The sequence below is a fragment of the Rhinopithecus roxellana genome, chromosome 17 (genome assembly GCF_007565055.1).
Source record: "Rhinopithecus roxellana isolate Shanxi Qingling chromosome 17, ASM756505v1, whole genome shotgun sequence".
NCBI lineage: Eukaryota > Metazoa > Chordata > Mammalia > Primates > Cercopithecidae > Rhinopithecus > Rhinopithecus roxellana.
The window spans coordinates 11,322,964-11,341,298 of record NC_044565.1 but is presented as its reverse complement, the minus strand read 5'-3'; the positions used below and the strand labels follow the sequence as shown (position 1 = coordinate 11,341,298).

The 18,335-nt window shown below is 47.9% G+C and overlaps 1 long non-coding RNA gene across 1 annotated transcript in view; it reads right to left on the bottom strand.

Annotated features, from left to right (window-relative positions):
- LOC104674834 overlaps positions 1–17,696 on the bottom strand; it is a 32,487-nt gene extending 14,791 nt beyond the window's left edge. Inside the window, exon 1 of the long non-coding RNA XR_749691.1 lies at positions 17,656–17,696. This is a non-coding gene — a long non-coding RNA (uncharacterized LOC104674834). The remainder of the gene's footprint in view (positions 1–17,655) is intronic.
- Between the last annotated feature and the right edge of the window lie 639 nt (positions 17,697–18,335).

The window sequence follows — 18,335 nt, the reverse complement described above, 5'->3', positions numbered from 1 at the left end:
AAAGCAAGGGGTGGTCAGGCATGGTGGCTGACACCTCTAATCCCAGCACTTTGGGAGGCTGAAGAGGGCAGATTGCTTGAGGTCAGCAGTTCAAGACCAGCTTGGGCAACATGGTGAAACCTCGTCTCTACTAAAAATATGGAAATTAGCTGGGTGTGGTGGTAGGCGCCTGTACTCCCAGCTACTCAGGAGGCTGAGGCAGGAGAATCACTTGAACCCGGGAGGTGGAGGTTGCAGTGAGCCGAGATCACAACACTGCGCTCCAGCCTGGGTGACAGAGCGAGACGCCGTCTCAAGAAAAAAAGAAAGAGGCATGAAGTAAGACAGGAAAACAGGTCGCCCTGCTTGTGGCCAGGACCAGGCTGGTGGTAAAGTTTCAAATGGGGGACAAAAGGGTGAGAGAAGCCTGGGCACGGCAGCTCATACCTGTAATCCCAGCACTTTGGGAGGCCGAGGCAGGCGGATCACAAGGTCAGGAGGTCAAGACTAGCCTGGCCAACATGGTGAAACCCCGTCTCTACTAAAAATACAAAAATTAGCTGGCAGCTGCCTGTAATCCCAGCTACTTGGGATGCTGAGGCAGGAGAATCGTTTGAACCTGGAAGGCAAAGTTTGCAGTGAGCGGAGATCATGCCATTGCACTCCAGCCTGGGGAACAGGGTGAGACTCCGTCTCCAAAAAAAAATGAAAGAAAGAAAAGAAAGAAAGGAAAGAAAGAAAAGAAAGAGAAGAAAGGAAAGAAAGGAAGGAAGAAAGAAAAAGGAAGGAAGGATGAAAGGAAGAAAGGAAGAGAAAAGGGAGATGCCCAGAGAGAACCGGGGCCAGGGGCAAGTGGAGAGCAGAGAGGGACGAAATTCCCCCCCACTCTGGAAGGGTAAGGTTCAGATGAGGAGGGACTGTCAGAGAACAGCCAAGTGACTTTTTCTTCCTGAAAGCTGGGTATTTTTTTTATCATCAGCGAGCAGAAATGTTCAGCTTGGCAGGTTCTGAGGATGAGATTACATTTCCTCAGGAGGCAATCACTGTGATGGTAGCAGGGGAGGAGCGGGCAGGAAAGGCAGTTGGATTTGATTAGAGGATAACTGGCAAGGCCTAGCTCTGCCCCTTAGGAAAGCGAGATTCAAGGGGGAAAGGGTGGGATTTTGCCCTCACACCAACCTAGCCTTAAAGCCTGCTGCCACCAGTTACTAGCTGTGTGGGCTTGCAAGCTGCTTAACCTTTTTGAACCTGTTTCCTCATCTCTGCAATTATGAAACAGGAAAAGTAAAAGGCCCCTAGAGAATTAGATTCAGGAAGGTGTGGAAAGTGCCCAGTTAGTCAGAACGGGAAGGAGCCTGCTCATTTGTTCCTTCTCTACCCGCTATCTTCTCCCTTGACATCTGGATCCAATCCCTGTAAAGTTGAGGACACCAGCCTCTGCAGGGATCCCTGAAGACAGATTCTCAGTCGTTGTCAACCACACCACCTGGTCCAGGTGGCTTTTCCACTGTTGGGAACTCCAGGCTTTCTCCTCCACTCTAGAAAGCCTGTGTGAATGCAAGTGAGGCTGCAGGGAATATTGTCTGGGCCTGGGATGGGATGGGGTGGGAGAGCTGAGGACAACTGTGGTGGCAGTCCACTTGGGAAGACAGGGGACACCACATGTCTGAGACTTCAGGGTAATCAGATAGCCCTGGAAGCTCTGAGAAGGTGGGGGCCTTGGCCCAGCGCTTCAGGGGGCTATGACCCATGCAGTCACACAAGCTCCATGCGTAGATGGGCCCTGAACTTGGTTTAACTGCTGTCTACTGTTGTCATCTTGAAATTCTTAAAACTTTTGAACAAGGGCCCCATGTGTTCATTTTATTTATTTGTCTGTTTGTTTATGTATTTACTTTTTACAGACAATAAAAAATATATTGTTTACAGACAGGGTCTCACTCTGTCACCCAGGCTAGAGTGCAGTGGTGCAATCATAGCTCACTGTAACCTCAACCTCCTTGACTCAAGCCATCCTCCCACCCCAGCCTCCCGAGTAGCTGTGGCTACAGGCATGCACCACCATGCTTGGCTAATTTTTTTTAATTTTTGGCAGAGACAGGGTCTCACTATGTTGCCCAGGCTGGTGGTGGTCTTAAACTCATGGCCTCAAGTGATCCTCCCGAGTTGCCTCTCAAAGTGCTGGGATTATACATGTGAGTCACTGTGCCTGGCCCTACATGTTTCTACACTGGGGCCTGAAAATCATGTTCCCAAAACCGCCCAGCACCAACCTGCCAGCTCTGTGAATTCCTGCAGCATCCCCGAGCACCCCAGGTGAAGAAGTGGAGAAAGGAGGGGGTTTCTAGAGCAAGTGTTTACAAGGAGACAGAAAAGTTGAGGGGCCAGCAAGAAATCAGTTCAAGTGATCAACCGAGAAGGCATCTAGGATGGGTGGAGTCAGCAGGGAACTAATGTATCAGAAGAAAAGGAAAGAGTCTGGGATCTGGGGGTCTTACAGACACCACTAGTTGGAGTAGAGGTAGAAGTGTGATTGCACCAGAAGGACAGGGAGCTGGCTAGTCTGGGGCCACAAAAATCAGAGTTTAGGGGAAGATAAGGCAAGCTGTGGCTGTTGATGATGGGACCAGGCTGGGGATGGGAACTGGTGGAAGGATGGGAGCAGTGTCTAAGAAGCAAGTGGAGCACAGTCCCTGATATTCAGAAATGTAGGCAGGCAGGCAGCACCAGAGAAGTGGGTCACTAAGGACAAGGGTCCCAGCCACTGTGCAGGGATTCAAGGACAAGACTGGAGAGGGGGGTGTCCGAGCCCTAGAGGGACTCGGGCCTGGACAGGTTCTCAGAACCAAGGCTAGAGCACCAGTGTCCCCATGCCTCCCCCAGAAAAGCCCATAACAAGAATGGCACACAAGAAAAACGGCCAGGTGGGCTGCCTGGGAAGGTCAGCATCTCCTTTGCCACGGCTCCTCCCGTGGGTGCCCATTACTCCGTCCATCGTTACCGTTTGGCACAACCCTCCCCCTCCACAACACTTTGGTCTCCCTGGATAGCCTGGAGGCTCCTGAAAGGGAGACACTTTCTCCCCTTTACCTGCTCATCCCCAACACTAAGCAAGGTGTTTGGCACATAGTAGGTGCTTAATAAATGGTGTCTGACTGGCTGAGCGCCGGCCAGCTGGAAACACGGATGGTAGCCCTGTTGGACAGTGAGAGGGAGGCAGGGATGCATAAAAGGGGCATCTGCCAGCTCTGGTATAGACCACCTGGGTTCTAACCCTGCCTCTGCTACTGCTAAATGGACCATCTCGGCCAAGTTATCCAACCTCTGCCCCTGTGTTTCCTCATTATAAAATGGAAATTTTCATTTTGTATTATGTACCTTTGAGTAAATGTGTACATAGCACTTAGAATAGTGCTGGACAGCACTTTAGAAGGCGGAGGCGGGCAGATCAGTAGGTCAGGAGATCGAGACCATCCTGGCCAACACGGTGAAACCCCGTCTCTACTAAAAACACAAAAAAGTAGCCGGGTGTGCTTGCAGGCGCCTGTAATCCCAGCTACTCCGGAGGCTGAGGCAGGAGAATCGCTTGAACCCGGGAGGCGGGGGTTGCAGTGAACTCAGATGGCACCACTGCACTCCAACCTGGGCGACAGAAAGAGACTCCGCCTCAAAAAAAAAAAAAAAAGAAAAAGAGCTGGACATGCCACACACTTGCTAACACTATCATTCATATGACAGGTAAATAACATTTTGTGTGTGGCGTGTTGCAGCTGTCACAGCCGCCAGCAGACAGCTGGTGACAGCAGACAGCAGACTTACTGGTGACTCCCTCACCAGTAAGCACGGCGGCTTGACGTAGGTGTTGCCCACCGGGTACCAGAAGGCGGCCCCCTTCTCGCTCCCCAGTGAACGTTCCTAAAACATCTGCGGGGTCCAAGAGCACAGGGAGAACAGCGCCCCTGGCGCAGGCTGCGCACCCACCCGGAGGAGGCAGCGCGTCAGTCCTGAGGTCCCCGCCACCTGCTCCCGGAGGACGGCCGCCCGGGGCTGTGCGCTGGGTAGGTGCGGAGGCTACCACCTCCCAGACGCCCGCCCGAGCTGCGGCGCGCCCACTCCCTGCTTCTCCGAGCGGCGAGCGCCACCTGGAGGCTCCCTTGAGATCTGCATTTAGGAGGTGACAGGTCGTTTCATGATTTTATTCATTAAACGTTTATCGAGGCCTGGCGCGATGGTTCACGCCTGTAATCCCAGCACTTCGGGAGACCGAGGAGGGCGGATCACTTGAGGTCAGGAGTTTGAGACCAGCCTGGCCAACATGGCGAAACCCCATCTCTACTAAAAATACAAAAATTAGCCGGGCATGGTGGCACACACCTGTAATTCCAGCTACTCATGATGAGGCTGAGGCACAAGAATCGCTTGAACCCGGGAGGCAGAAGTTGCAGTGAACCGAAATGGAGCCACTGTGTGTTAGGCTCTGGTGACGTGGGGAGAAATAAAGATAATGTCTTGTTTCCCACGACATTAATAGCATGATGGGGAAGACAGGCCATCAACAACGTGCAACACTAAGGGCTAGGAAAGAGGTGGATACAAAGGAAGGAATAAGGAATGCACTCATTCCTTAGGATGTTCATTGGTGCCAGGTACTGTTCAAGGCACCAAAAAGAATGGAACTAGGCCGGGCGCGGTGGCTCAAGCCTGTAATCCCAGCACTTTGGGAGGCCGAGACGGGCGGATCACGAGGTCAGGAGATCGAGACCCTCCTGGCTAACACGGTGAAACCCCGTCTCTACTAAAAAATACAAAAAACTAGCCGGGCGAGGTGGCGGGCGCCTGTAGCCCCAGCTACTCGGGAGGCTGAGGCAGGAGAATGGCTTAAACCCGGGAGGCGGAGCTTGCAGTGAGCTGAGATCCAACCACTGCACTCCAGCCTGGGCGACAGAGCGAGACTCCGTCTCAAAAAAAAAAAAAAAAAAAAAGAATGGAACTAAACAGAGCTCCTGATCCCAAAGAGCTCATAGTGGAGGGACAGTCAGACAAGCTTAGAAGTATGCAACAGGCCTAAGAAGGAGCCAGCCTGGGGACCAGAGGTGTCCGAAGGGAAGTCGAGGAGGTATTGCAGGAAAACGTGATATATTACATCTTAAAGAATGGGCAGGATTTTGCCAGGCTTGGTGACAAGATATCTTCTGTAAAATCATGGAACTGAAAAGAAAGGGTATAGGTTGAAAAAGGGCTAGTTCTGTGTCTGAAATACAAGGAACATGAAAGAGAAGTGCTGGGACATGGGGCAACAAAAGGAGTTTGGGGCCAGATCGTGAAGGCCTTGGTTTAATAGGTGAAAAAGTTCAAATTTGACCCAGGTAGCTGGCAGAGTCAGAGGTTCTAAAGCAGAGACCTGCTCTATAGAAAGCTCACCATAAAGTACAGCAGTGACGGTGGATGAAGATACCAACAGCTCAACCTCCTATGTGCCAGGGAAATGCTGAGCTCTTGGCACCTGATATTTATCTTAATTCTCTAAATGGGCCTATGGGGTAAGCATATTATTATCCCAATTTTATTGGAATACTTCCCTACTAGGGCCCCTAAACAGGTAGCCATCAAATGCCTGATAAATTCGAGCTAGCTTTAAATTTTAGTCGCTACAGAGCAGAGCCCTTCCATCGCACTGAGCTGAAGGAGCCAGATGGACATTACAGAGAAGACCCACTCAATGGGTGAAATCAACAAAGCCTAATGGCTATCTAGATCTGCAAGATGAAGAATAGGAAAGAACTGAAGACAAGATTACAATGAAAAGTTTGATTTTGAAATAATATATTTTTAAGAGCTGAGAAAAACCTTATCCATCATCCGGAACAACTGCCTATTCTACCCACACTCCCAACACCACATCAGCGCACGTGTGTCTGTACTCACCATTCTACCTTGCCTCCTGCTGGCATGGACAAGTGCTGCATGTTCCTAAGTGCCGCCTTCTGCTGTGCACTGGATCCCGTCCTTGTGCCCACTCAAGAACATCACTTCATCCATTGGTCCTTCTCTCACATATGAAATTTTTGGTCTTTCTACTGAGTCATTCCCATAAAGATACATGTGTACTACAATTTGTCTCATCTTAAAAAATAATAAAAATAAAAATATTTCCTTGACCTCAAATCTCATACCCCCGCCATTCAATTACACCAATCCTCTCCAAAAGTTATTTATACTCAAACTCCACCTTCTCTCCTCTCATGCTTTCTTGAACCCACTTCAATCAGTTTCATTCTCACAACTTCGCCACAATTACTCTTCAGGTCCACATTGCAAATCCAAAGGGCAGTTGAGAGTCCTCATCTTAGATGACCCATCAGCAGCCTTCCACACAGTTGAGCCTCTTCACTCGAGTGCCTAAGGCCATGCACATTCTTCTCTACTGACACTCACTTCCTTGTGATCCTGACTGGCCTCACGTTTACAACTCCGAATGTATTCTTTCCAGCCTGAACTCTCCCCTGAACTTCAGACCCATACATCCCCAAAAGCCGACTCAACATCTGCACATGGATGCGTAATGCGTTCAAAAGTAGCATGTCCAAAAGCAAATTCCTAATCCTCCCCCTTCAAACCTGTTGCTCCCATTTGCTGCCACAGCCTTTTCCATCTCAGGAAATGAAAACTCTAATCTTTTGTTCAGAATAAATGCTTTCATCATGTTATCTGTATTTGTCAATATAAATTAGGTGATGCTTCCGTAGCAAAGAACCCCAAAAATCTCAGGGTCTTAACACCACAAATGTTCGTGTTTTTGCTGATGTCCAGGCTGAGTTGACAGGAGACTCCACTCATCAGTTTCACTGAGGGACTAAGGCTGATGGAGGCTGTATCTTGACAAAATGTTTCCATGTTTTTTGAGACAGAAGATGGGGCATGTTGCAGGGTCTTGCACTTGCAGTGAAATGCTTCTGTCCAGAAGCCCCATGCACCTCTTCTGCTTACATTTTATTGTCCAAAACAAGTCATATGGCCACACCTAACTTAAAGGACGTTTGGAAGCACAAACTTACCAAGTGCCCAAAAAGGAAACAACCAGTTGGGCATGGTGGCTCACGCCTATAATCCCAGTGCTTTGGGAGGCCGAGGCTGGCAGATCACGAGGTCAGGAATTCGAGACCAGCCTGGCCAACATGGTGAAACCCCATCTCTAATAAAAATACAAAAATGAGCTGGGCTTGGTGATGGGCACCTGTAATACTGGCTACTCAAGAGGCTGAGGCAGAGAATTGCTTGAACCCGGGAGGCGGAGGTTGCAGTGAGCCGAGATTGTGCCACTGCACTCCAGCCTGGACAACAGAGCAAGACTCCATTTCAAAAAAAAAAAAGAGGCTGGGCGCGGTGGCTCACGCCTGTAATCCCAGCACTTTGGGGGGCCAAGACGGGCGGATCACGAGGTCAGGAGATCGAGACCATCCTGGCTACCACGGTGAAACACCGTCTCTACTAAAAAATACAAAAAACTAGCCGGGCGAGGTGGCGGGCGCCTGTAGTCCCAGCTACTCAGGAGGCTGAGGCAGGAGAATGGCGTAAACCCGGGAGGCGGAGCTTGCAGTGAGCTGAGATCTGGCCACTGCACTCCCGCCTGGGCGACAGAGCGAGACTCCATCTCAAAAAAAAAAAAAAAAAAAAAAAAAAAAAAAAAAAAACAACCAAAATATTTGTGAACAATTCTAATGATGACCACATCATGCTCAACTCCTTTTTTGCCCCTCCATTTGCACTTGCAATCCACCAGCAAACCTTGTCTGACTTTCCAAAATTATCCAGAAATCTGACCTCTTCTACAGCTCCTCCAAAGCACCAACATCTTTCACCTGAGTAATTACAATAGCTTTTACTGGACCCCTGGCTCCTGCCCTTGACTCCTCCTACCCCCTACAGCCTGTTCTCCACACAGCACCAGAGCAATTCTTTTAAACATGTAACTCCACTGCTCAAACCCCCCTAATATTTCCCATGTGACTGAGTGTGAAAGCCAGAGACCTTCCAGTGACCCATGATGCTACACAACCTGCCCACTTTGTCCCCACTTCTGGAAACTAATCTCCTGCCAGCTTCCTCTTCATTCCCTCTCGTCCAGCCACAATTCTTCCTGGGACATCGAGCGTGTTCTTCCTGGGACATCGAGGGTGCTCAGCCTCAAGGCCTTTGCACCCACTGTTCCTTCTCCCTGGAATGCTCTCCCCAGGTAACCATATGCCTTTCTCCTTCAGGCCTCTGCTCAAATATCTCCTCCTAGAAGCCTTCCCTGATCACTTTATGTAAAATCACACACATACACACACATACTCCACTCACATGTCCCTGCGCCCTATCCTGTTTTATTTCTCTTCATAGACCTTGTCACTGTCTGGCACATTATATATTTGATTTAATTTGCTTAATATCTGTTTCCCCACTAGAATATACATTTTATGCAGGCAGGATTTTCTTTTGTCCCTATGGCATCTCCAATGCTTAGAACAAAAATGTATCAAACGTGAAGAAGTGAGGCCCAAGGCTGGTCAGTGCAGAGCTTGAAGTAAACTGTAACTCTCTGGACCCTCTGTCCAGGGCACCTCTCAGTGTGCCATGAGGCATTTTGAAAGGATGTAGTGGGACACAGATCACTTGGGGAATGAAGAGCTGGCGGGTGACCTGAGCCAGAGCTAATACCAGAGTGTGGGAAACTGGAGTGACTGCTCCACACTTCGCACTGAAGGCCCTCCCTGTGGGATGTGGCTATGGGCAGCAGCTGGGGGAAGCCCTCAGAGCTCTGTTCTGTGTGCTGAAGAAACCACATGCAGACACCTGGGAAGTATGTCTCAGTCTGGTGGTGATCCTTGTGATTGGTACCCAAGAGGCTACCAGGCTTCTTCTTATTATTAACATGGTGGAAATAAAATGAGACTTTACTGCAGGGAAATGTTTGTGGGGAGAGACATTATGTTGATCAAGCAACCAGCACTCTCCAGCTGTTCCATCCAGCACCTGCTCTGCTCCCAGCTCCACCTCAGCCTTGCCTCTGGTCTCATCCTCAGACCTAGCAGCAGCATCTCGCCCTCCTGCCCCTGCAGAACCTGGCCTCAGCACAGGCCCCAGCACCAAAAGCTGGCCCTTCCCCAGTGTGTGGTCTGGCCTCACCTCACCATTTTGTCCTCAGCGATGGGCAGCCACAAGGAGTGGAAGAGCAAGAGCACAGCCAGAGCTGTCAGGATCCTGCTGGAAACAGCAGGCACATGCTCCCATTGGAACAGGAAGGCATCAGCAGCTTCTCAGTGCCACCCAGTGAGTGAAAGGTGAGGGATTTACTAAGAACATGTACCAGTTGCTCAAGAAAATGGTTCCAAGCAAGCTCAGCTGGGCTGACATGCCTGTGCTGGCTTGTGAGCCGCACACCTGGGGGCCCAGCCCATCCCCTCACTGTGGACATGGATTCAGAATAGCCACATGAGCATCAAGGCTGCATCAGCACGTCCATGAAGTCCCTAGGGGGACCCTGGGCATGGTATTCAGGCCTCTGACTGTGAAATATATGTCCTAACACCAAATGTATCAGAGTTGACCTGATTGCAAACTTGTTTCAGGCCCACTGGGTAATCCAGGATATCTGGATAGCAATTGTCCGCCTCTCACATCATCACTGATCACTTCTCTCTCAGTCTCTCTCTCGCTCCCTCTCTCTCGCGCTTTCTCTCTCTTTTTCTCTCCCTCTACCTTCATCACTTCCATCAGAATAAAGTATGCTGTAATTTCCCTCATCTCTTTAAAGACAAAAAAACCCCATTGGCCTCACATCCCACCCACACCTCTATCTCATTTCTCTGCTGATCTTTATTCCAAACACCCCTAAAGACCCAACAATGCTCATGGCTCTCATCTCCATCTCTGCCTTCAGGAATCCACACCAGGGTTTCTCCCCGCAATTCCCCAAAACTTCCCTGGTCCAGGTCAACACTTACCTCCTCTCTGCCTAATGCCCTGGTCAGCCCTCAGCCACATCCACTCCACCCTGCCCACATTTGACACAGAGGGTGACGCGTGCCCCTCTCCTTGATGACATGGTGTCCGACACATCGGTCCCCAAAAAACCCCTTTCTTCTCTCCTCCCATTCTAGTTGCATCCGCATGGCACCTTTTCTGCCTCTTCTTTCATACCTCTTAATTTTGGAAATCCCCAAAATCTCCAAGATTTAGCCATACTAAATCTCTTTCTCTTACTCATATTCATTTTTAAGGTGATCTCACACAGTTCTGTGATTTTAATACATTTATCAATTTAAGACTCTGTAATTTTCAATTCTACCTTAATACTCTCCTAAACTTTAGTCCCTCCATGACTCAACTACCTATGCAACACCTAGCAGCACAAACTTAACACACACAAAAGTTTCTCCTTGCTTTCCTTTCTTCCTCCCTCCCTTCTTTCTTCCTTGCCACCCTTCCTCCTTTCTTTCTTTCTTTTCCTTTTTTATCCTTTCTCTCTTTTTTTTTTTTTTTTTTTTTTTTTTTTTTTTTTTTGCTTCTTATGATAGGGAATTTCTAACATCCACAAAAATAGAAAGCCAGGCTGGTATAGTGAATCCCCACATACTCATCACACAGGTTCAGCAATTGCTAACTCATGGTCAATCTTGTCTCTTTTCCCTTTGGCCTGAATTATTTTGAAGCCAGTCCTATAGATGTTGGATCATTTTATCTGTATATATTTCAGTTTACATCTCAAAAAGATAAGGCCTCATTTCTAAACATAATTATCACACCATTATTACATTCATTTAAAAAATCTTAACATCTCTGATATCCAGTCAGTGTTCAAATTTCTCATTGTCTCATAATTTTTTGTAAGCTTGATTGAGAATCCAAATAAGGCCCTCCCAGTGTAATGCATGTTATATCTTTTATATTTCTTTTAATCTATAGGTTCTCTCTCCATCTCTTTTTTCTTTTCAATTTGTTTGTTGAAACAAGGATCTAGAGACTTTTCCTTACCTCGGATTTTCCTGAATGCACCCCATGCTATAGTCTAACATGTCCCACCCCCTGCTCTAGTATCTGCAAATTGGTGTTTGGATTCTAGAGGTGATGGTGTGGTCTCCCATCAAGAGGCATATATTGTCTGTTTTTCTCTCTTTTTGCCATATTTAGAGAAGTTTACGTTCACTGTCTGGGCCTATTACCTCATGAAGATTGCCAGATGGTGACATTCAAAACCTATCATTCTTCTTCATTCATTAACTGGGATCCTTTCATGCAAAGAAATGTCCCCTCATCTACTATTTGGTTACCCTGAGGTAAAGTTTGTACAGGAAAGGCAGTACAAAATGGTTATTCTTTCCATTTTTAACTAGTTTTTAAAATAATGAATTGATTCCCTGTCATTCTCCAAAAGATATCAATTATGAGACCAATGTTAGTATCACCATAAATTCACGGACCAAACACATTCGATGATGTTTCCATCCACTGTGGTTTTATGCTTTTGATGCTCGCATTATCCCATTTTCAGCAAGCAGGAGCCCCTCCTAGTTGGCTACTTAGTCCTGTTGACAGGACCCTAATCGTCTTTGATGGTTTCCTTGCTCTCTGGTACTTCAAGAAGCTCCAAGACATCCAGTCCATGTTCTGCCCCAGACTGTGGATCCGCAAACCTGGCAAACGGTGTTCAAGCCCACAATCGGGTGCTCGGGTCACTGCTGCTCCTAGGTTGGTTCAAAAGAAGTCTCTTGATTTTCCTCTCAGAACTTATACTTCTTTCAGTTTTCCCCATGTCTGTAGATGGCAGCTCCATTCTGTCATGGAATGGAGACAAAAACCTCGGAGTCAGCCTTGAGTCTCTCTTCCCTTCACACATATATCTATTCTATCAGCAAATCTATTGGTTTCATCTTCAAAACACACCCAGACCCTGACCACTTCTTACGGCTGACACCACCACTCCCTGGTCTATCATCTCTCACCTGGCCTTCACAGTCGCCTCATGACTGGTTTTTCTGTGTCTCCCTGTTGTCTCCATGGCAGCTAACGTGCACTTTTTAAAATTTAACTCAGACCTTGGCACTCTTTTGCTCAAAACCATTTCCAGTGACTACTCATTTCACTTAAAATCCAAAAGTCGGCCAAGCATAGTGGCTCACCCCCGTAATCCCAGCACTTTGGGAGGCCGAGGGAAGCAGAACACTTCAGCCCAGAAGTTCGAGACCAGCTTAGGCAACATGGCAAAATCCCATCCTACAAAGTACCAAAAGATCAGTTGGGTATGGTTTTGCATGCTTGTAGTCCCAGCTACATGGGAGGCTGGGGCAGGAGGATTGCCTCAGCCTGGGAGGTCAAGGCTGTAGTGAGCCATGTTTGCATCACTGCACTGCAGCCTAAGCAACAGAGTGAGACCCTGTCTCAAAAAAAAGAAAAAAGAAAAAACAAGACTCCAAACATGTCCCAGCGGTTTGTAAGGCCTTTCTCTCTCTTCCTGCCCATTTTCCTCACTCTCCCATGTGCTGACTGTGCCCCGCCACACTGGCCCTTTCTGTTCCTCAACAGGTCTTGCCACTCGCTCTGCCTCAAAAGCTCTCCTCCCCCACATAGCCACGTGGCTCTCCCTCACCTCCTAAGGTTTCGATTCCATTTTCACTGTTTCAGAAAGACCTTTCTTCACTCTGTATGGGATAGCCACACTGCCCCACACCATCATTCTCTAGCCGCTTACCCTGCTATATTGTTCTTTATAGCACTAAGCACAAGTGACATAACACACGTTACATGTTCATTCTCTCACTACTAGGATGCAGGGCAGAGGCTTGTGTGTTTTGTTCACTGCTGTATCCCCAGCATCTAAAACAGTGGTCCAGTAATGGTTCATCCAATGTTTGTTAAATAACTGAATGAATGAGTGTATTCAGGCAAGAGAGAAAAGGGTACACGTGGAGAGAAGGTTGAACATCTGGGGTAATTTGCTAATGGTGGGGTTCCAGGAGGCACAAGGGAAGGGTTGAGAGGAAGAGAGGAGTAAAAGGTTAGGTCCTCCAGGGAGGGGTGCTTGCAGCACTGACTAATGAAGTCACGTGTCATGTGAGGTGAGCTTCCCATTAGCCTTAAATAGGGCAGATACCAGAGCTAAAAGACAAGGGACTGGGTGCTTCCTGTTTAAGGTGGCCTCTGCTCAGAAACAGTGGACTTTAGGCAGCTGGCTTAGGATGGTGAGGGGCCTACAGACTTCTTATTTAGTCTTTGGAGGAGGTGGTGTTGACCCCTGAGTTCACTCTGCCTGGTGAGGCATTACCAACGGGAAATATTATGGAGCCCTCCCCTGTCCCAGACTCTCCAATTAAAATGTTCCTTCCTAGTAGTCTACAAAAGTATACCTCGTCCAATCTGCACACAAGCCAGGATTCATCACTAAATCATAAGCAAGGGTATTTATTCCAGAGAGCAGGAATGGACAATGATATAAAGATGAACAATGTGAAGGAGGGGGATAAGCACCCAGGGGCTTCCATAAATAGAAGACAAGAGAACCCAGAAGTCTCTGTATTTGGCTAGATGCCAAGCAAAGCTGAGCAAGGCCTTGGAAGCATCCCAGCAAAAGGCCAGGGGATGTCTAGGTGCATATTTCAGAACATGTACCTTCACAACCAGCCCAATCTCCGCTGCCACCACAGCATTCAGTGAGAGCGTTTAAATTACTGCTTTACAATAAACCTAAGCAATTGCAGCTTTTCGTTTAGACTGTCCAGTGTGGACTGCTTACCTCGAGAAGTCTGCCCATCTTTTTAAGATAATCAGCTCGCTCTGGCTGAAGATTCAGGCGTTCGAGGGTGATCTACACAGAAGGGGGCCCAGAGGCACTGGAGGTGACAGGAGTCAGTGGGTGTGGACAGTGTCCTGACAAACCCTGCCTGCTCCCCCCACACCTCACCACCCTCACCTCTGCTTCCCGTGCCCACCCTCTGGGATGGACAAGCCTTCCTAGCAACTTCCCCTTCCCCTCCTCCAGCTCCTCCACCCTTGCTATGTTGTCTATACCTTAGGAAACAGAGAAAACACACAGGACTTTAAACTAATCTGCTTGTTTGGAGGGATCTAAATGAAAGAGATCCAGCCAGTGTCTAAGCCTGGAGCAGCCTCCTGTCTTTGAGGGGTGCCTACATTGGAGTTTTAGGAGAGGATAATCAGGATGTAAACGCTGGGATGGTTCCACACGAGGGCGCCTCTGAGGCGGAGCTGCTGATGACTCAGAAATAGGTCGTTTGCCACGTGTAGTGCCCAGTGCTGCCTCCAGGGGTGCTATCTCTCATCAGGGTCTGGTTCAGCGTCTGGTACGAAGTGGGGTAGATACCCCAGCACAGGGGTCGCAGCTGACTGGCAGTCACTGGGAGCCTCTAAGAGGCCACTTGGGCTCAGAAATCAGGGGACCACAATAGGCTGAAGACTGGAGGCTCTTTCTCAGGTGGCTCTGGACTGTGTCATCCCCCAGGGACTCTTGCTCCATCCTGGGGAATACCTGATATGGAACATCTGATCCCCTGGTGAGAGAGGGCTCAGAACTAGATCTAATCTGATTTCAGCAGTATGACATTTCTTGCATCCCAGTGTTTGTGTAGCAATTTCATACTTGCTTCATGCATAATGTGTATAAACTGAATAATAAACATGCAAAAACCATTTTCCTGATATTTTCATCCTGTGAAGCATAGGTAAATGGCCTTAGGGGCTTAAAACATCAGAGGCTTAAAAATGTATAGAAAGTTGCCAAAGAAGTGGTCGCCTGGTCCTGTTAGAGGTAGAATTCTGATTGTATAGAAGGCGGAGCTGGTTCCCTAGGTTGATTCTGGAGCGCCAAAACAAGTACATTCCTGGCACAACTGAGCTATCAGAGAAGAAAAACACAATTGGAGGCTGAGTGCTGCATCCCCTACCCCAGTCCCAGGGTCAGCAGGCAACTGCAGGTGTTCCTGACATTTTCCACTGCTTATTAAAAAGGAAAACATTGGCCGGGCGCGGTGGCTCAAGCCTGTAATCCCAGCACTTTGGGAGGCCGAGACGGGCGGATCACGAGGTCAGGAGATCGAGACCATCCTGGCTAACACGGTGAAACCCCGTCTCTACTAAAAAATACAAAAAACTAGCCGGGCGACGTGGCGGCCACCTGTAGTCCCAGCTACTCGGGAGGCTGAGGCAGGAGAATGGCCTAAATCCAGGAGGCGGAGCTTGCAGTGAGCTGAGATCCGGCCACTGCACTCCAGCCTGGGTGGCAGAGCAAGACTCCGTCTCAAAAATAAAATAAAATAAAAATAAAAAGGAAAACATTTAATAAAACAAAACACACACTTGTCGCTCAGCAGCCTTGAAGTCCAGACACTGCCAAGGATACTGATTCCCATTTACGTCAATGCTCTGATTGGCACTTCTTGTCTGCTTTCCCTGGAAATGGGGTTGCAGCCTGGAAAACAGAGTGCAGCGGGAGAAAAAAACACGCTTATCCCAAAATGAAAGAAGGGGAAAGGCCACACCCTCTCTAGATAATACTATGACAAAGGCCTCACCCCAGCCCCTTCATGCATAAGATTCTGCACTCCCTCTAGGGATGTTTGTGGGATTCCCTGCAATGCTGACACCTGAGAGCCTGGACCACATCCCACAGTCCTAGGATTTTCAGGTATTCATGCCAGCAGCAGATGGAGCTTATGAATAACAGAATACAAATGTTTAAGTTAAGTAGGAGCTTAGATATCCTTTTTTTATTATTTTTATTTTTGAGATGGAGTCTTGCTCAGTCACCCAGGCTGGAGTGCAGTGGCACGATCTCGGCCCACCGCAACCTCTATCTCCTGGGTTTAAGTGATTCTCCTGCCTCAGCCTCCTGAGTAGCTGGGATTACAGGCGTGTGTCACCATGTCCAGCCATTTTTTGTACTTTTAATAGAGATGGGGTTTCACCATGTTGGCCAGGCTGGTCTCAAACTCCTGGCCCTAAGTGATCCACCCACCTCAGCCTCCCAAAGTGCTGGGATTACAGGTGTGAGCCACCGCACCCAGCCAAATATCCTTATTTCATAGAGCAGGATGGCAGGCCCAGAAGGTCAGGTGAACCACCCAGATGATGGGCAATGGCAAATGTTCCCTCTTGTCCACACCATTGCTCTTACCCACCCAGGGCAGTGGGAGGCCTGTGAAATCTCTGATTGTTTTCAAACATGTCTGGAATCATAGGCAAGTAAAGACTACTGCTGTCCAAGAAGAAAATAAAAATCACCTGTAATTTTCCCATCCCAGAAATAACATCTGTGAATGCTGTGGAATATATATCTGCCTCTGTGCTTGTCTCTCCCCCTCGCCTTCTAATTCTATGCTCAACACCACAGAAAGCACAGCTTTCAAGCACATATATAAGGGTTATGACATTGTCTATATACAGGTCATAGAGGATTACTTGATAAATTCCAAAGAATCAATGTCATACAGATCATGTTCTCAGACCAGAATGCCAAAAAATTAGAAATAACAGAGGGATAGTTTATAAAAACATATTACTGGAAACTAAGAGAATATATTTTAAAAGGTAAAAAATAATAGTATAGCAAATTGCTAGTTACTTAGAGTGTCAATGAAATGGCAATGTATCAAAATGTGTAGGACTTACAGCAGTAGATAAAGGGAAATCACAACTTCAAACACAAGTAAAACTGTAAATTCAAGAAGCTGGAATAAGAGCAATAGATCCAAGGAAAAAGAAGGAAAAATAAGTAAAGAAAGACAAAAATCAGAGTGGAGAAGGAAAAAACAGAAAAAATGACCAAATCAAAAGCTAATTATTTGAAAAGATTAATGAAATAAAATTCTGGCAAGACTGATCAAGAAAAAGTGAGAAAGGCCAGGCACAGTGGCTCACGCCTGTAATCCCAGCTTTGGGAGCTCAAGGCAGGCAGATCACAAGGTCAGAAGTTCAAGACCAGCCTGTCCAATACGGTGAAACCAGCTGGGTCTGGTTGTGCGCGCCTGTAATCCCAGCTACTCCAGAGGCTGAGGCGGGAGAATCGCTTGAACCCGGGAGGCGGAGGTTAGAGTGAGCCGAGATCGCACCATTGCACTCCAGCCTGGGCAATAGAGTGAGATTCTGTCTCAAAAAAAAAAAAAAAGAAAGAAAGAAAAGAAAAAGAGAAAATGAAATTGCAAATAGATAAAAACCTACAATGAAAAAGGGAGGAAAACAATTACGAGCACAACAAAGATCCAAGAATAATGTAATTGCAGTAACCCTTCTGAAGTGGCCTTGTCAAATTATCAAACCTAAACCTGATCATGGATTTGAGATGGGATAGTTCCTTTGACCCCCTTCATGGGCAGAAACTGGAGTGGCTCCTTTCACTCAGCCCGTCACTGGCCACTCCTCGCATGAGGGAGCATAAGAGCAAGCGGGTGCAGGAACCTGAGCAAAGGAACCCTAGAACCCGCAGGTCGCTCCTCTCTGGAGGGATCAGGCTCTATGCATGCTACACAGCAGTGTACAAGCATGTTACAACCAGCTGTCTTTCAGCTCTGCCGTCCAGGGACGGCCAAGTGCCAACCAGCTCAGTAGAGAGTCAGGGTGGTAGCCCCTGCCCTCTTGGCACCTGGATTCTCGTTTGGCGTCCAGGAAGAATCAGCTCACACGAACTGTTTCAAAGGTGATGAATGCGGAAGACTGTATTGAGCGGTAGGTGGCTCTCAGCGGAAAGGAAGGCTTGGAAAGGAGATGGGAAGGTGATCTTTCCCTGAAGCCCGGCAGTCTCCGGCCAGGTCCCTCTCCAAGGCTGCACCGTCTGGTCAGCTGCATCTATCCATTGTCTCTGACACTCAGTTGCTTCTCTGCCCGCCGCTCAGCCGCTTGCGTTGCTCTGCCAGCTGAAGTCTTTTAGGGGCACAGGATAGGGGCGGGGCAGGCCAAAAAGGCAACTTTTGCGTGGAAAAACAGGATCACCTGTTTTCACTTAGGGCCGTGGTTTCTGGCTTAGGGGTGAGGTTTAGCTGGGAGCCCAGTCCTTCTGTATCAGATTGAGATTTAACTACCAACTTACAGGAATACAGAGGACAAGGGAACGTGTCAAACTAGAGATGCAATCATGGGAAACTGGGAGGAAAATGGAAAGCTGAAGAGAAACAGAGGTTATGAGAAATTAAAAGGCAGGTCTGCCAAGTGCAATGTGTAAACTTTGGATTCTGATTCAAAGGACAAGGTTATCTCCCCCGCCAAAAAAAAAATGAAAAAGATATTCGTGAGAAAATTGGAAGTTTAAACACTAATTGGGGGTTTCTTGATGTTGATAAATTATTATCTGGGGAGGAGGTTAATGACAT